We start from the raw sequence: 16,992 nt of genomic DNA on the forward strand, positions 1-16,992 counted from the left end.
GAAAAGAGAAATACTGGGAGCTCAAAATGCACTGTGGCGCATCAGAGAGGGTGGGGCTTCTGGCAGGCAATGGAATAAATTGTTTGTTTTGAATCTATCTCACAAAGGCAGGACTCTAAAGACATTCAAAGATGTTTGGGGTGGGGATGGGAGCACTTTGCATCATTAAAAATTAAAAGAAGATTAAAATGAAATCTCTATTTTACCAAGCCGATTGGTAAGTCAATATGTCGTTTGGGAGATGGAAATCTCCATGCTTTCCCTTGACCCAGCAAGCCCACTTTTAGGAATTATCCCACAGACTTTATTTCACAGATACGTAGAGAGGAGCAGAGCCTCCTAGTTAACTTCTATTTTACTAAAATCATGGAAGTGAAAGAACCCTTGGATTTGCTGGTAAATGGGTGGAACTGGAGAACATCATGCTAAGTGAAATAAGCCAGACCCAGAAAGTCAAGGGTTGAATGTTTTCTCTCATATACGAAAGCTGGACCAAAAGAAAGAAAAAAAGAAAAAAAACAGATGGGGAAATCCCCACAAAAATAGAAGAGAGATCAGTGGAATAGAGGACAGGGGTTAAGGGGGAAGGAGGGAGGGAGGAGGGACACGACAAGGAAGGAATGGTGGAATGAATCCGATCAAACTTTCCTATGTACATATATGGACATACCACAGTGAATTTCACCTTTATGTATGTACATATTGCATTGATTTAAAAATCATAAATAAATAGAAGAAAGATCAGTAGAGAAAATAGAATAGAGGTAGGGAGAAGGGGAGGCAAAGAGGAAGTACTGGGGACTGAGTTGGAGCAAATTGTATTCCATGCTTGTATAATTATGTCCAAATGAACCCCAACCTATGTATATTTATAATGAACCAATAAAAAATTAAAAGGAAAGAGCCCCTGGTGAATGCTATTTTGAACCCCTATGATGGTTTTGAACTCACTCCACTCTTAAGCACAGAGTGGAAATCAAGGTACTTAGAATCTGGCGGGATCTTCCCACTGGATCCCTAATCCATGAAGTGAGAACTATTATGGTTGGAAGAACTCAAAAATCGTCCCATTTTTTTTTTTAATCAAATGAGAGAGTAACACTGCATTCCTGGTAGAACAAGCACTTAGTGCCACCAACAAAAACTTGAGACACAGGAGGGATGATTTCTATCCCATCTGCAATTCACTTGACAATATGGCCCATGCACAGTTTAGAACTTGGAGAATGAAATGACAATGACTTTAATTGCATCTGCTTTTTCAGATGTTGTCTCTTTCATAACCCATGTTATGTCACTATCAATTTGGCAAGTGCTTTTCTTCCATCCCCATAAGCTGTGGCACCAGCAGCAGTTGGCTTTCACGTGACAGGGACTGCAGAATGCACTTGGCATCTCGTCCCAGACTTCCAACAGCTCTTTTGTTCTGTGCTTTCATTTGATATAGGAATCTCAATCATCTTTCCAACACAGCCCCAGTCTTCTACACTGATGCCATCATGTTAAGATGGCCTGGTGAGCAGGAGGGAGCAGATTGCCCTGGCTGACTTGGTAAAACGCATGTATGCTGTGGGTGGGAGGTACAGTCCAAGAAAAGTAAGGGAGCCACCTAATCATAAAGTTTCCAGGGTTTAGTCATCTGAGATTTATTGGATGCTTGCTCCAAAATGAAAGACAGGTGTCTTGATTTGTACCCTGTACAATCTTGACAGGGACCAGTATTTGATAGAACACCTTTGGAGAGGCAAAAGCTTGCCAGCTTTGAGCAAAGCCTAGAGAAACATACACTTGTCAAGTTTTACCAGTCTACAGGAGACACAGCCGCCACCTGGCCTCTTAGATCCAGTACGTCGAGTGGTGTTTGAAGTGTCTGTGGCAGATGGGAGTGGAGCCTGTGGCAGCCCAACATGAGGGCTACAATATACCTGACCTGATGGCCGTCACTGTAATTCTGTGATTATACCATGTTGATTGTGTTATTGTCATTGACAAAAGTTTTTAAAATTTAAATATAAAAAAATTTAGGAGGTCAGATAGATAATATGACATTTATCTTTGTAACCATTTTTAAGTGTCTAGCTCAGCACCACTAAGGACATTCACATCGTTGTGCAACCATCACCACCATTCATCTCCAGGACCTTTTCATCTTGCAAAACAAATTCCAGGGCTGAGGTTGTGGCTCAGTTGTAGAGCACTTGCCTAGCAGGTGTGAGGCACTGGGTTCAATTCTGAGCACCACATATAAGTAAATGAATAAAATAAAGGTCCATCAACATCTAAAAAAAATTTAAAAAAACAACAAAAAACAAACTCTATACCCATTAAACAGTAACTCACACCCCAATCCCCGCCACGGCCACTGGCAACCACATCTTACTTTCTGTCTATGAATTGGACTGCTCTTAAAATCCCTCATGGTTTTAATTTTGATATCTTTAAAGTGCCTTTTGCCCTCCAGAAAGCTCTTTCCCATTGCTCTTTAAACAATTCTCCTGGGCACTCCTGTACATTTGTTTTTCCAGTTGAGTTTTTGAATCAACTCATCATGTTTTATAAAACCATTAAGTTGGAATTTTTGATATTACATTGGATAGCCATCCCTCAGGTGTGACAATTTAAGCTTCAAGATATTTATGATTTATTAAACAAAAAAAAACCACGTTTTAAAAATGTATTTTTAAAAGTCATGGGACTCTACTGACTCTAAGTATTTCTTTTCTTTCCAAACAAATACAGATTATTCTCAAGTTATGATGAAAGATGAAGGCATTTTAAAATAATCAGTTTAAATTTCAATCAAGTGTATTATTTATTATTTAACATTACTAGTCAATTGAAGGAAGTAAAATTTGTGTTAATTATAACCATGATTTACTAAAAGGAGCTTCTTTGGACTTCAAAAAAATCTAGAAAAGATGGGCTTTTGCTGAATGTAGCACTTGTAGTAAACCAAATAATGTTGATGAAAATAATTTTGGGGAAATGATGACCCAAAGAGTTTCTACTAGATGGACTCAAAGGTATCACCCCTCATATATTGAATTCAATGTGCATCTCTCATTAATGGAGATGTACTAAAATTTCTAAGTGTTATTTGTGGAAGTTTACTGACTAATGAAGCAATTCAGTCATCAAAATATAGGTAACATTTACATGCAACTCATAAAGAAATATATTCATAAAATTATTTGAAAGAAATAACATTGAATCAAAGAGTCAACAGAAGCAGATGTTCAATAATTCATATATGAACAGTAAGTAGTACTTTGCAGGCTTCTTAAAAAAGTAGCACTTTGCGTGACCAAGACAGAGAAATAAGATTGCAGAAACATAAGCAAAAAAACTTCATCAAAAATGTTTGCTTGGGGGCTGGGATTATGGCTCAGTGGTAGAGCACTTGCCTAGCATGTATGATGCATTGGATTCAATCCTCAGCACCGCATATAAATAAAGGTCATTTAAAAATTATGTATGCCTGGAAATGTTGGGAGAAATTTGAGCAAAGATGATAACTTAAAGTCTACTTTCTAATAACACTTTGGATAAATGTATTTAGAAACTGGCTAAGTATATGGAAGATTAATTTATGGTAAAATAAAAACAAAGTATTTTTCCATGCAATCCAATGCACACATGATGCTAAGAAGGCAATTCTTTTAGCAAATGTGTGTTTTATTTTTTTTTAATTTTTTAGATGCTTATGGACCTTTATTTTATTCATTTACTTATATGTGGTGATGAGAATTGAACTCAGTGCCTCACCCATGCTAGGCAAGCACTCTACCATTGAACCACAACCTCAGCCCCAAATGTGTGATTTAAGCATTATGGTGGTATGGATATAAGATTCTTTTTTTCCCCCCAACTTTATCACCACAGATGGAACTAACTCTTAACTACATAAAATAATGATGGATCACATTGTCTATGTGGTTTGGAGATTAGGTTTGGGGTAGAGTGTATTTTGTTGCACAGATGCAATGATAGGTAAGCAGAGAAAAGAGCTGGGCTAGAATGTATGTCAGCATCTTGCTACTTTATTGAGAATGTCTTGCTACAACAAACAAACAAATCTCTATATGATGCCTTAGTGATAGAATAAAAGTTTTGAGTCACATAAAAGATTATGTGTTAAATTAGAGATGAATGACCCTGTATGTGATCATATGGAAGCCTATCATAAACACGTGCTTCATGATGGGGTGTGAAGGTTGTTGGGCTGAAAGGTCTGTGGAGAAGGTTGGCTCTGTGGACAAGATCTTCATGTTTCTTTAAGAAACTAATTTGGTTCCAACTTTTTAAAGGTGGAAATACAATATCCAGAATGGCTCATTTTTTTCTGATGGTTTCGATTTTCTTACTACTTTCAGACAAGGAAGGAATTCAACATGCTTTAAAATGGCAGAGAAGATGGAATGACAATTATTAGAAGTTGGGAAGAGTAGAGTTTCTACAAATGGTTAGGACATGTTTCAGGATTTCACAATTATTAATAATGTAGATAAAGACCTTGACATTGCACATGTGCAAAAGATGGAATGACTGAAAATGGACCAGCTTTCTAAAACAGGAAATCTGTATAAACCAAGCAACCCAGTAAGGGCGCTGCATGGAAGGGGTACTTGGCACACTGCATGTCTAGATGTAGATTAATACAATTTGTTTAAGTGTGTGTGTGGTTGGGAGGGAGGTGGCGGGGTTTGCATGCTGGGAATCAAACCCAGAGCCTCATGTGTGCTAGGCAAATGCTGAGCTACATCTCCAGCCCTACTTTATTTTGAAATGTACAGAAAATCATATGACAGAAATAACAAGTTCAATGATTATCACCAAATGAGCAGCCATGTAATTTTTACCAGAGTCAAGATCAAGGGAGGCACCCCAGGGTCTCCTGGAGGCTCTCAGATGGCTCTTTGCCTGGCCTCCAGGGGCTTCTTTACAAAGGTGGACTAGGCCATTCTTGGCCGACTACTGAGGGTAGATCCTTTGCAGATCTGCAGCTCTGTCTGTGTCAGGGCAGCTACTCGCCCTGGCTAACTGTCCTGCAAATTCTACCCTCCTTGGGCTACCAACTTCCACTCCTCAACTCAGGGAGCCCTCCAGGTTCCCACTGGAGTCCCCCTTTCTGTAATATACTCCAGAAACTCTCTTAAAAAGTGAGAACTGGGCTATTATAGAGTTGACATGATTTGTTCCCATCGCTCAGGGATCATTGTTCCTTCTTGCCTCATTTTCAGTGTCTCGAAAACCTCTGTTTCATATATTTTGCTTGCTTTTTGAAGGGGAAGGAGTTTGTTTCAAGCATGAAGATAAATCTGATCATTACTCCATCTTGGCCAGGAGCAAAAGTTCCAAAAGCTTAATTATGTTCACATTGATTTTTGTTTTCATTTTTGTTGTTTCCTTTTTTCAGGAATAGGGAAACCGACCTTTTCCTCCATTTGTCACTGAACAACGGAGGAATAATTCATTTTCACTTTAGTCAATGATATTACCATTTCATATTTTGTAAACTAGCATTTCATTTTTATTAATAATAATGCATTTTGCATTCTGGCTGAATGACTAGTTGAAAACCACATTAGCACATCTACCTTTTGAAATAACGTCACCCAAACATGACCAGTTCTACATAAACAGCGCATGCCTTTGAAAAGTTCAATAGGTAAAAGAAATCAGAATATTAAGAAGAAGACGAATACCAGCTCAAATGTTTATAGGAATAATAATCTCTGAAGAAGCAAATTGAAGTTGATAGATTCTCATTGAAGTGGGGTTCATGAGATTGAGGAAAGAGGGGTGCGGCAAGAGGGGAGGAGCAGTGAGAAGTCCTGTGCAGGAATGGCGCGGCAGGGGGTGGGGGTGGGCAAAAAATTGCAGAGGAGCCCTGGAGCTCAGGGAGAGCACAGCAAGGCTGGATTTCAGATTGGCTGCTGTCATCGAATTCCATGTGTGTAAACACAACCAAGTTTTATTTATTTATTTGTATTATTATTCTAATTGTACATGTTTATGGGATAAAGTGTGATAATGTGATAACTGGATACATGTATCCAATGCATACTGAACCAACTCAAGGTAATTAGCATTTCCATCTTATCATTACTTGTGTTTAGAGCCTCTGAGCTTCTCTTTTAGTTATTCAAAAATATGTAATAGGACATGGTGAACGGTGGTGCCCCCACTGCACTGTAGAACTTACTACCTTGATCTGACGGTGTTTTGGTACCTATTACCAAACCTCCCTCTACCTTCCTGCCCCTACTCCTCCCAGTCTCTAGCAATCACTATTATACATTCAGATCAACTTCATAACATCTACATACGTGATATCTGCTTTTCTGTGTCTGATTTACTTCATTTAACATCATGTCTTCTATTTCCATCCATTTTGCTACAAATGACAGGATTTCAATTCTGACTTTTAAATGTGTAAAAGGATGCTCACCTGCTTCCCCCGTCAAGAGTGCATGTCAGGTCTCGCTGAGCCTCATGCCCTTTCTATCACTTTACACTTGAGCACGTGGCCAGGTGTTCACAGCCTTTTGGATTGAGAAGAGTGTAGATCACAGAGGTTTCATCTAGTTCATTTTTTGAATGCGTGGTCATCTGTTAAATCTTATTACAAATTATTAAACAAATGAACAAAAATGCCAAATAGTTCAAGCCAAAATATTCAACCCTTTCAGAAGAGAATAAACTTGGGCTGGGGATGTGGCTCAAGCGGTAGGGCACTCGCCTGGCGTGCGTGCGGCCTGGGTTCGATCCTCAGCACCACATACAAACAAAGGTGTTGTGTCTGCCAAAAACTAAAAAATAAATATTAAAATTCTCTCTCTCTCTTAAAAAAAAGAAGAGAATAAACTCAAAAGTGTTTTTTTCGTGGGGGGCCCACTGAGAGCTAGATTGGGATTTTTATTAATTAAAGTTAGAATGATAGAGCTACTTTGATTGGTCATGCTTGAATAATAAAATTAATATCTGTTAACTTTTTTTTTTTTACTGAATGTGGATTCATTTTGATTCTATCACTAATTTCCTAGTCTAAAGGGAAAGATTTTAAACCCATAAATGTGTGTGTTGAAAGGGAGGTAACACTGCTTCATGACACCTGAGTAACTGATAGCAGTAGGTAGAGATCACCTGTAAAGAGTATGCAAAGGTGTGTCTCTTCATCATCTGAGTAAAACTCCTCCACCTGTGAAGGTCGTTACTGCATCTTAAGTCACTCCAACTTAAGTGGAGCAATGACAATAAAATTTCTAGACAATATGCAATATCTAAAGAATGTAAATAGTGGGTCTAGTGTTGGCTTTATGTACTATAGATGTCCTATATCAAATTTTAAAAGTCTTCAAAAAGATGAAGTCTTCTAAAATGTATTTATTTATTCATTTTTTTGTGGTGAAAATCACATAATTTTAAATATATCAACTTAACCAATTTTAAGTGCACAGTGCAGTAGTATTAACTATGTGTACACTGTTTTATAACAGAGCTCCAGGACTTTTGTTTGTTTGTTTGCAAACTGGAGTTTGATACCCATTAAACAATAGATTCCCTTACCCACTTCTCTCAGCTCCTGAGTTTGACTGCACTAAATACATCACATATTTCTCCTTTCTAAGAGTTTGACTGCACTAAATACATCACATAAGTGGAGTCAGGTAGCATTTGTCTCTTTATAACAGACTTGGTTCATTTAACATGATGACTTCAAGATTCATTCATGTTGTAGCATGCAACAGGATTTCTTTTTTAAGGCTGAATAATATTCCATTGTATGTATAGTATACATAATATACATAATATTCCATTGTATGTATACAATGTCTTTAAGTGTGTGTGGGATCAAACTCAGAGCCTGGTGTATGCTAGGCAAGTGCTGAGCTATATTCCCAGCTCTATACAATTTTGTAGGTAGTCCCCCTTTATCTACACTTTTGCTTTCAGCAGTTTCTATTACCTGTGGTCATTCACAATCCAAAAATATTAAAAATAAAATTTCAGAAGTAAAAATTCATGTTTTAAACTATACACCATTCTGAATAGTGTGATAAAATCTCACACTGTCATGCTCCTTCCCACGCAGGAGACGAATCATCTTTTTGCCATTTTATTGTATATGCTACATGCCTGTTAGTCACTTAGAAATCATCTGAATTATCAAGTTGACTCTTCCAGTATCATGGTAGCCCTTATTTTACTCAATAATGACCCCCAAAGTGCAAGAGTAGCGATGCTGGCAATTCAGATGTGCTGAAGAGAAGCCACAAGAGCTTCCTTGGAGTATCATCTCATGTCATCACAAGAAGACTGAATACAGTACATTTAGGTATTTTGAAAGTAAAAAGCAACATTATCATATCTTTTATTATAGTATATTGCTATAATCATTGTTTATTAAATATGGCTGTTAATCTCTTACTATGTCTAATTTATAAATTAAGCTTCATCATAGGTATATATGTATAGGAAAAAATATAGCATATACAAAGGGTTTATTCTCTATGAGGCAGCCATAAGGGGTCTTAGAACATATCCCCATTGGATAAGGGAGGACTATTGTTCTACATCTTCTTTATCCATTCATCTGTCAATACACATTTAGGTTGACATTTATTTTTGACCTGCTTATCTTTTGGAGGGTTTTTAGGGTTCAGGATATGATTTGGAATCTAGGGTGAAAAAAGCTCTCCAATTTCACACATATGTATTCAAATGCCTTAAGCACTGAATTGGCGCGTACTACTTAGAGCCTGCCACACGTGTCTGCATGCAAGGGACACACACATCCCCAATTCCTGCTGGTCCTCCCTTCACTCTGCCTTTGCTTTTCCCTTTTAGGTCCCCACTGCCCAGACCTACCCCAACCTGTGCATGGCACCTGGGTTGGTAGAGAAGGCTTCTGTGTTGTCTCTGTTCCTAAAGTGTCCCTGCCTTGCCTCACAGAAACCACCAGATTTTCCCCCATTTCCATCTCTCTGCCACCTAGACTGTCACAGAGCTGTGGTTCCAGCCACCTTATTCCATCCTAGTCATCTTGAATGGAAGGGCCTCTGTGATCAGAAAGGACTCTACCTCTCCACCCGTAATGGCTTCACCTTCTCACAGCGCCCTGCGCCCAGACTCCCAGGCTTGTTCCTCCTTCTGCAACCCATTCCTGCCTCCCCTTGGTGAGAGTACCCTGCCTTGCCTTCCATTTCTTTGGGTCCTATCTGCTCTTCCAGGCCTTGTCATCTATCCCTCAATGGCCTTTTGTGGAGTTGGGTCTCGTGGAGGGAGTCTGTGCTAAGTTCCCAGAACCCACTGGGGCTGTGTAACGGTCTGAACTGTGTCTCCCCACAATTTATATGTTGGAGTCCTAACTCCCAACACCTTGGAATGGGACCATGTTTATAGAGAAGGCCTTGAAAGAGGTAATTAAGATAAAATGACATCATGTGGATGGATCCTCCTATCCAATATGGTCAATTTCCTTATAAGAAGAGATGACAGCAGAGACACACACACAGGGAAGACCATATTGCAGACACAAGGCTACCTACAGGTCAAGGAGAGAGGCCTTAGAAGGAACCAACCTGCCAACACCTTGATCTTAGCCTCCAGAATTGTGAGGAAATACATCTTTGCTGTTTAAGCCACCCGTCTGTGTCCTTTGTTATAAAAGGCAGCCCAAGCAAACCTATTCAGAGACAAAGTGGCTTACCCTCACTGGGTTACCATGAAGAGGGGTTGATACTTAATTTAAGAGGCTGTTTTGAAGATTATATGAGATAGTTTATGAAAGTACCAGGCATGTAGAAAGAATCAATAAATATGTTTTTCAGTGATGAGGATCAAATCCAGGGTCTCATGCATGCTAGGCAAGAGCTCTACCACTGAGCTACAACCCCAAGCTCAATAAACATTTCTTGTCTTTCTCAATTAGTGCCTATTTTCAAAAGGCTGGTAAAAGAGTTTGTGTATTATTGAAATTGTGCTTCAACTGTCTGATTAGCTATTCCACATATAGTAGACTCTCATTTCTCTACAGTTCTTTGAAACATTGCTGTTCTGGTTAATTTAATAGTCTGGGGGCTGGGGATGTGGCTCAAGCGGTAGCACGCTCGCCTGGCATGCGTGCAGCCCGGGTTCGATCCTCAGCACCACATACAAACAAAGATGTGTCCGCTGAAAACTAAAAAATAAATATTAAAAAAATTAATAGTCTGGTTGGTAAGAGTGACCAGATATACCATCACAAATTAGCATCTATCAGCAGGTATCAAAGTCAAACTCACTTGTAGAAATCTGAAATGATGAAGAATTAAGGATCTTAAGGGTTTTCTTAGCTGAATTTATTTATCTCATAGGTAAGGAAATCAAGTCCCTTGGAAGTGAAGTGATTTTCCCAAAGTCATGTCATCTTTATTGGCAGAGCTGGCAGGTAGCAAGCAGTGGAGATTCCTGACTTCTGTCTCCTCTTGTTGTCCACGCTGATGCTGGGACTTTGGGTAAACTCTTTCTGGATCATTCCATCTGTAGGAAACATCCATGACAGGTCAACCTAAAGAGATGGCTGTTTTCTAGGAGCTGTACCTTCAGAGTGACATCTGAGAGGAATAGTAGAACTTAATGCTTCTTTCAGTGCCTCTCTTTCTTTATTTCTATATTATGTCATTGCAAGAATGTTATGTAAATAGAATCATACAACATGTAACCTTTGGGGATTGAATTTTTTTACTTAGCAAAATTACCTAGAAATTCATTCATCCAAGTTGCCACATGTTATCAATGGTTCATTATTTTTCTTTTAATTGCTGGGCTGAGCTAAAGCTCAGTTGGTAGAGTGCTTGCCTCGAATTCACAAGGCCCTGGATTCAATCCCCAGAACCATAAATAAATAAATAAATAAAAGTTATAAAAAAATTATTGAGTAGTATCCCTTGGTCTGCGGTGTCATGGAGAGTTTGGAGAGTTCAACCATTTGCCCACTGATGAACAGCTGAGATGTTTGGTTATAATAAATAAAGCTGTCATTACAATTCATGTACAGGCTTCTTGTAGATCTAAAGTTTCAATCTTCATGGTGAAATGTCCAAGAGTACACTTATTGAGTCATATTTAAGTGGCATGTTTAAATTGAGTGATCCGGTGTCTCTGCATCCACAGCAGCATTTGTTGTCACTATTTTTATTTTAGTCTTTTTGAGATGGGTATAGTGATATGTCATGATAGCTTTAATTTGCCTTTTCTTAATGGCCAATAATGTCAAACATCTTTCCATGTGTACTGATTGTCATCGGTATAGACTGAAGTGTCTGGTTGTGTCTGTTGCCCATTTTCTAAATGACTTTTTAATTGTCAAGTTTTGGGAATTATTTTTTTTATAATATTTTAAGTTTTTAGTTTTAGTTGGACACAATATCTTTATTTTATTTTTATGTGGTGCTGATGACCAAACTCAGCGCCCCATGTGTGCTAGGTGAGCAATCTACCACTGAGCCACAAGTCCAGCTCTGGGAATTCCTTTTTTTTTTTTTTTTTTTAGTTATAGTTGGGCACAATACCTTTATTTTATTTGTGTGCTGAGGATTGAACCCAATGCCTTGCACGTGGTAGGAGAGCGCTCTACCACTGAGCAACAACCCCTGCCCCTCCAAGGAATTCTTTATGTATTCTAAAACTAGTCCTTTGTCAGAGTTGTGATTTGCAGATATTTTTCTCTGAGTCTATAGTGTATTTTATCCTCTTAACAGGATCTTCCAAAAAGCACAGTCTTTAAATTTTGATGAGATCAAATTTGTCATTTTTGTTCTTTTATGGGTCATGATTTTAGTGTCAAGTCTAAGAACTTTTGGCCTAATCCTAAGACCTGAAGATTTTCTCCTGTTTTTTCCTTGAAGTTTAAGTCATTAACATCTGGGATTTGTTTGGAATTAATTTTTGTGTAAGGTGTGATATTTGGGTGGTGTTCATGTTTTTACTTATGCATGTCCCATGGCTCCAGCATCCTTTGTGGAAAATGCTATCATTTCTCTATCATTTGCATTAAAAAATCAGTTGACATATTTGTGTAGCTCTATTTCTGGATTTTTTATTCTGTTTTCTGCCAATACCACAATCTTGATTACTGGCTCTTTTTTAAAGTTTCTGCATTTATGCTCAGTAAGGGCTGCAAACCATTGCTGGATCTAGAAGAAAGGCTCCAGGAGATTGACTAATCCAATGATCTCTTGTAACCCAGAGTGGCCGAGGGAACATGTGCTGTGTTGAGAGCCAAAGGACCTGCTCCTATAGACTTAGCGGGTCGGCATGTGGCCTGGTGACCTGGCCAAATCATTTAACTTGAGCCTTAGTTTCCTCATCTATGGAATTTGGATGCCGATATGTGTTTAGCCTATGCTCCCAGACTTGTGAGTGTAAAAGGAAATATGAAGTCCATAAATTTTAATGAAAGTACAGTTATTATTTCAGGGGTAAGGAAAATGACATCCAAGGAGATTAAGATCTGCCTTACTCAAAGTTACCTTCTGTTTGATTTGGTGGCACCTGCCAGAAAGTGTCACAAATTATTCAGTACATACCTGCAGATCCCACATTCTGCCAGGCACTGTGAAAAGTCCCTGGGAGGCATGCGTACGAGAGCGCGTGCGCACACACACACACACACACACACAAATCATCTCTGTCCTTAAACATCTCTTTATTTATTGTGGACATATTTTATTTCTTAAAACCTAAGTGAATTCTAATTAAATTTGTATTGAAGACTCCTTTAAAATTTCAGGACCTCCTGGGTTGATGGATCCACAGAACAATAAATCGTTGTTTTGACATCTCTGTAAGTCACCAGTTTCCCTCTCAGATTTCATGGGGCTGCACATTAAGATAGAGGCAAAAAGAGAGAGTTAACCTGGACAGAACTAAAAAGACACAAAAACTCACATGCTTGTAACTCCTTTCCAATTACCCCCATTCAGGATTTCTTTGACATCCATTTATTAAAATGAAAAGAATCAGGGATCCAATTTGGAGTCCTATAATAGTGAATTTTTTAAAAAATGCATTTTACCTGCCTCAGGTGGGGCAGAACTTTTGAAAGAAGGTACTCCCAAGGAACAGCCTGACTCTTCTGTGTGTTCCCAGGTCTCATTTCACAAACTGATTTCAATCCAGAACTGTCAGTTACGCAGCTGCACTGCATAGGGACTGGCTTTAACAGAGGAAGACTGGATGTGCAGCTTTCCTCTAGACAGCAGCACTGAAAAAAAAAATCTAGTTTGGAGAACAATGACTGTTCTTATTAAATCATTTAAACATTAGTACATGCTATTTGGTGCATGTAGAATGCAAAGCATGGAAATAAAGCAAAATACACAAAAACAAAACATGTTCCAGCATAGCAAAATCAAAATCCAGTTAAGATTCACAGCTGGAGATGCTCTGAAGTGATTGCCAATGCCTCCTGCGGTGGGTGAGGCTCTGCTGCCCCCACGTGGCTTTAGTCCTTCTCTGACTATGCCTCTGGTGCTGAGAGTGGAGATTTTGAGAATGGTGGAGTGGATTAAATGGCTGGATAGAGAGATGGGTGGGTTCATTCATTTAATAAGTATCAGATTCTGACTATTTTTCTAGGCAGTAGACCAAGTGCAATTAGGAAGTAATATTTGAGAACGGAGATGTGAAAAAGGCATTGGTGTTAATTAAGTAGGTAACGGCTATATCAGAACTGCCCTGTGTGTTGGTCCCAGAGGTGGTTAATGTGTAACTTGTGATGATGGAGGAAGGATTTCTCAAATATGCTTTTTCCTCTATGGAGACAAACATGTCTCTGGATAACCATGGCCTACTTACTCAAATCTATTGGTTGACAAGGGAAACAACAAAGGCAGCAAATGTGGGTTTTAGAAGTGCATTAAAAGTCCGTTATCGAAAACCCAGGGTGGGATCATTAAGGGAGAGTAGGCATAAAAAACAAAGCACGTGGGTTTAAAACATGATATTTGACATGTATTAGTAATTTACTACACTATTGGTAGATATGGACGCTGGTGCATTCCCTTTCACAGAAATTCCATAATCATGAATTTATTTTCCAAAATTACTTTCAGGGTATATATAGAAAAGAACAGATGAAGGGCCAGGTGTGGTGGCACACACCTCAATCTCAGCCTCAGTAGGCTGAGGCAGGAAGATTGAGAGTTCAAAGCCAGCCTCGGCAACTTAGTGAGGCCCTAAGCAACTCAGTGATACAAAATAGGACTGGTGATATGGCTCAGTGGTTAAGCACTCCTGGGTTCAATTCTGGGCACCAAAACCAAAACCAAAACCAACCAACCAATCAACCAAACAAACAAACAAACAAAAAAACCAGATGAGACCATATGTCACTAATTTTACCTGGGATTAAATAATGAAGTCACACAGTAGGAGTCACATAAACTTCTCATAGAGTAGAGGAGTTTCTTCTGGAGTCTAAGAAACATACCAGAAGTTGTCTCAATATTTAGGTCATTGTAATTAGTTCCTTTTAGGATTCTGCAAAAGCCTACACAGAAATTCCAAAGCTTTTATTTCCAATAGAACTCAAACATGGGTTTATTGAACACTTGGTGGATGCAAGATTTTAGCTGGGCTGGGAAGACACAATACAGGGACAACCTCCTGGCTCCCTTCTTCAAAGATCTTGGTCTAGGCATGAGTGGCTTGCAAAAGCATAAAATACAGTAATTCAATGAAGTAATGCTATGACATAGCAGTTTGGAAATATGGTACCTGCCTGTAGTCCCAGATTTTTGTGAGACTGAGGAGGAGGATCACAAGTTCAAAGTTAGCCTTGGCAAATTAGCGAGACTCTATCTCAATATAAAAAGGGCTGGGAGTATAGCTCAGTGATAGAGAATGTCATTGTGTTCAATCCCCAGTTGCACCCACACACACACAAAAATTTTTTAAAAAAATTCAGTGAAGTTAGTAAGGAAAAGCATGAGGCACCAGATTCATGTTTCTACTTATGGGCCTCCTTTCTCCAAGCATCTGGATTTTGTAAAAAGTTATTGTTTTTATTTTTATCTACATAAGCAATGAAAAAAATACAGTGTAATCTTGTTTAGAAAAACTCAAGGGATAATAAAAATACTTAAGAGTGGGGCTGGGGTTGTGGCTCAGCGGTAGAGCACTCGCCTAGCACATGCTAGGCCCTGGGTTCGATCCTCAGCACCACATAAAAATAAATAAACAAAAAAAGGTATCGTGTACAACTAAAAAACAAATATTCAAAAAAAAATACTTAAGAGTAAAAAGTAAAATTCTCCTTTTGGAATTTCCTGTTCTCCCCATTCCCATTTCTCTTCCTGGAAACAAACATTGTTTTCATCTTGCTGTGTTTCTTTCCCAAATAATTTCTGGTGATTTCATGTATAGACATAACTGTACTATGATTTTACATAAATACAAATATATGTTTTCCTGTATTATTGTTTTTTAAATGTTTGTTTATTTATTTTGGTTATAGGTGGACACAATACCTTTATTTTATGTGGTGCTGAGGATCAAACCCAGTGCCTCACTCATGATAGTCAAGCGTTCTACTTCTGAGCCACAACCCCAGCCCATCCTGCACTGTTTTTATTCCCAATGAATACTATATTTTAGAAATTTTTCTGTTAGTACAGATCACAGAGTATACAAAGTTAAAATTCATTCTTTTAAACTAGAATTCCACCATAAAAATATACATGTTGCTTCATTCACCGTTTCCTTTTTGATAGTTCACAAGACAAAAGCTGCTAAGTTCTCATGTGATTTATACAGTTAAACAAACAAGCAAAAAATAACCCCAAATTGAAGCATAACAAAACAGACATCTCACTTGATCCTTTCACTTCCTACTCCTCACTAAATTCCAAAAGCCCAGTCTGTTGACAAATGCAGAATCTTCTAAGTGAAAGGAAAAGCCAGAAACCTCCAGAAAGAATTCAGTGGTAGAATCATAGGAATGTGCTTGTGACTCCTAACTCCTTGACTTTTCCTTCTGGGAATGGGTACTGGTCCTTTATAGATTAAAAAAGGGAAGTCTTAATCCTCTGAGATTGACAGTTGGGTAGCTATGCTAACTCCCACAGATTCAGAGGACCACATTATTTTATGGGTTAGAGCAGGGCTTAATGGGGTGAAGTGATTAAAGAAATTTTAACCTGAATTTATACCCACAGAGCTTTATTCTCCTCCTCTTCCCCCAGTCCAAACAGAAGTTCTATCAGTCCCTTGGAGTCTAGCTATAATAAGTAACACCATCAGAGATTTAAAGATACACCTAACCTACCAGTTTGAATGGTTGATGAAAATGAATGGATCTTGAAGAAGAATGATTTTTAAATTCAATCAAATAGTGTAGCCAAATGCAGATGTTTTTCCACATGCATCCTCTTTCAAGGAGCAAACTGACAGAGGCACTTGTTTGCAGCTCTTGCTTGGGCAAATGCTTTTGCCTCCACAGAACAATAACCATTTATTATCTCAGTTTCTGTAGGTTGGGCATTTGGGTGTGGCTTAGTCCAATGCCTCTGGCTTGGGGTCTCTCATGAGGCCGTAATCAAGATGTCAGTTGGGTTGTGGTCATCTCCAGGCTTGCCTGGGGAGGATCTGTTTCAAGTTCACTCACATGATTGTCATCCCTAGTGGTGGGCTGAAGATATCAGCTCCTTAACAAATGCACCTGCCTTCCCTCAGTAAGTCAGAGAGTGACAGGGTGTGCTCAAGATGGAAGACATAGTTTTTTTGTGTCTTCATCTCCAAAGTGACATCCCATTGCTTTTGTCATATTCTATTCATTAGAATCAGAATTAGGTTGGCCCCTGGTCAGGCTAATATTTAATGAGTACTTGCTGTATGTCAGTAATTATCCATATACTTGACTTCCTTCTGGTCTACACTGTAGGCCTTCCTGAGGTGAGAGGACCTTGCTCAGCATTTCTGAGCTCTCCTGGTGAGCAGTCTGCCTAG

This window comes from Spermophilus citellus, assembly GCF_964194105.1.
Source record: "Spermophilus citellus genome assembly, chromosome: 4".
NCBI lineage: Eukaryota > Metazoa > Chordata > Mammalia > Rodentia > Sciuridae > Spermophilus > Spermophilus citellus.